A 3,147-nucleotide genomic window follows, 5' to 3' on the forward strand; every position below is an offset into this window, starting at 1 on the left:
CATGATCAAAACTATGACTATGCTATCATTCTCAGGGAGATAAGAATAAGCAAAATACACTTAAAACATACAAGATTTTGTTTTACTTTTTTTTTAGCTTCCTAAAATGCAAATACGCTTTTACATCCATTCCTATATGAAAAGCATATAATGAGGACTATGATTCTTTCATTTCTCTGCTTAGCACAGTCTTTGTAATTTCTTGCATTTTTCACTATTACATTATATCACTCAGCAGCGCATTCACTGAACAGGAAAAATCGCCTGCTTAGTCCTTTGATCTTAGTCTGAGGAGGTTAGGAGCATGGATGGTATTGAAAACTATATTTGTTCCAGGCACACTAACATTTCAGGCCCTCGAACTTCCCCTTGTCTTTCACCCCCAAAACCAGCAGGAAGGAACCACTACATCAAACAAAACATAATGAGAAAAAGAAATTAAAAACAAAATTTCCAAACCAAACACAATTCATGCAACAGCCCTTATTATTCACCTTTCTTCAGAACAGACACACCGAGCACAGACCCGATTGATGGTCTATGTTCTCTCATTTTTTTAATGTTATGCCTTAAGACCGTCTTTTCTTAGTTTTGTATTGAACTTCTTTGTCAAGGTCTGCTGCAGAGAGATGAATAGTAAGGGCTGTTGCATGAATTTTATTTGGTTTGGAAATTTTGTTTTTCATTTCTTTTGCTGGCCCATGCCATACACCATGATGCCTGTCCCAGCAGAAAAGTCAAGCAGAATTTTGATTTTACTTGTTAACAGGCAATAAACAGACCATGTCTCATTTTCCTTTATTGCAAATATCGTTCAACAAGTGATGGCAGACAAAAAAATAAAACACTGAAAGAGAAGTATATTTGGCCTCTGGGGAAGAAACAAAATGACCTAAGACTTACTTGAGAAAAGTTGGTATGTACGGAGAGAAAAGATTAGATTCTGCAGAAGGATGACAAAATAATCTATCAAATTATTCACCACCACTTCCTAGGGTAGCTATAAATTCGGTATGAATGTCTGCTACTTTTTCTAAAGACCAAAAGAAATATGAAAGAAGAAAATATTTATAGAAGTATTCAATCCTGCAAATGCTTAATTATTCTGTCATTTTATATTACCTATACATTCTATATAAAATATAGTTTACATTATAAGTGACATCCCAGGACTGATCATGTCCATATGAGTTTGGAGACTGGGATCAAAGTCTAAATTTTTTTCATGATACTCATCCGGTTCCAACAGGGGAAAAAGATTTTTTTCAGTTCAATGAGCAGAAAATCTCTACTGTAGAACGTGTGGTAACACAGGACAGGATCAGGTTCTGGAGCGTCAAAACTTCTTTTGAGTGGATTCAGGTGGAAGCAAATCATAGAATCATAGAATGGTTTGGGTTGGAAGGGACCTTAAAGATCATCTACTTCCAACCCCCCTGCCATGGGCAGGGACACCTCCCACTAGACCAGGCTGCTCAAAGCTCCATCCAGCCTGGCCTTGAACACTTCCAGGGATGGGGCATCCACAACTTCTCTGGGCAACCTGTTCCAGTGTCTCACCACCCTCACAGTAAAGAATTTTTTACTGATATCTAATCTAAATCTCCCCTCTTTCAGTTTAAAACCATTAACCCTTGTCCTATCCCTCCAATCCCTGACAAAGTGTCCCTCCCCATCTTCCCTGTAGGCTCCCTTTAGGTACTGGAAGGTTGCTATAAGGTCTCCCTGGAGCCTTTTCCTCTCCAGGCTGAACAACCCCAACTCTCTCAACCTGTCCTCATGGGAGAGGTGCTCCAGCCCTCTGATCATCTTCGTGGCCCTCCTCTGGACCCGTTCCAACAGGTCCATGTCCTCCTTGTGCTGAGGACTCCAGAGCTGGACACAGGACTCCAGGTGGGGTCTCATGAGAGCAGAGTAGAGGGGCAGAATCACGTCCCTTGACCTGCTGGCTATGCTTCTTTTGATGCAGCCCAGGATGCGGTTGATTTTCTGGGCAGCAAGCGCACCGTGCTGGCTCATGTTGAGCTTCTTGTCCACCAGCACCCCGAAATCCTTCTTCTCAGGGCTGCTCTCAAGCCATTATCCGCCTCAACCTGTATTTGTGCTTGGGATTGCCATGACCCAGGTGCAGGACCTTGCACTTGGCCTGGTTGAACTTCATGAGGTTTGCACAGGCCCACCTCTCAAGCCTGTCTAGATCCCTCTATATGCCATCCCTTCCCTCCACCGTGTTGACCGCGCCACACAGCTTGGTGTCACTGGCAAACTTGCCGAGGGTGCACTCAATCCCACTGTCCATGTCTCCAACAAAGACGTTAAACAGCACTGGTCCCAGTACTGTCCCCTCAGGAATGCCACTCGTCACTGGTTTCTACTTGGACATTGAGCTGTTGACCGCAACCCTTTGAGTATGGCCATCTAGCCAGTTCCTTATCCACCCAGTGGTCCATCCATCAAATCCATGCCTTTCCAATTTAGAGACCAGGATGTCGTGCAGGACAGTCTCAAACGCTTTGTGTAAGTAAGTCCAGGTAGGTGACATCGGTTGCTCTCCCCTCATCTACCAATGCCATGGCAACATCGTAGAAGGCCAAATTTGTCAGGCACGATTTGCCTTTGGTGAAGCCATGCTGGCTGTCACCAATCACCTCATTTTCCATGTGCCTTAGCAGAGATTCCACCTGGGCAAAACTACTAATGAATGTGGGGGGAGAGGGAGCAGAATTAGGACACGGAACTTGGATGGAGGAGTAGTCCTACACCGCCCTGGGGGACGGGGCAGGGCTGAGGGTCGACAGCGAGCCCTGTCCCAACACCTGCCTCCGCCGCCATGTCCGACCGGGCCGCCCCCCTCACAGCCGTCCCGCTCCCCACCACCCCTCGTGCCACCGGCCACAACCAACCCTCCTCCCTCGCCTCAGCGGGAGCTCAGCCCCAGCGGGCTGAAATTTTCACCGGTTTCAACACCCGGCCAGGGGTGAGCCCAAACCCCCGCCCGCCAGCAGGACCCCGGCCGGGCCCGGCTCCGGGACGGGGCGGGACGGGCGGCGCGGCGGCGGCCGGGGATTGGCTGGTGGCCGACGGGCGGCCGGGCGGGGATTGGCTGCTGCCTTGCCTTTGTTCGGCTGCAGCCACTGCCGCAGGGCA

The sequence above is a fragment of the Rissa tridactyla genome, chromosome 1, assembly GCF_028500815.1.
Source record: "Rissa tridactyla isolate bRisTri1 chromosome 1, bRisTri1.patW.cur.20221130, whole genome shotgun sequence".
In the NCBI taxonomy this organism is placed as follows: Eukaryota; Metazoa; Chordata; class Aves; order Charadriiformes; family Laridae; genus Rissa; species Rissa tridactyla.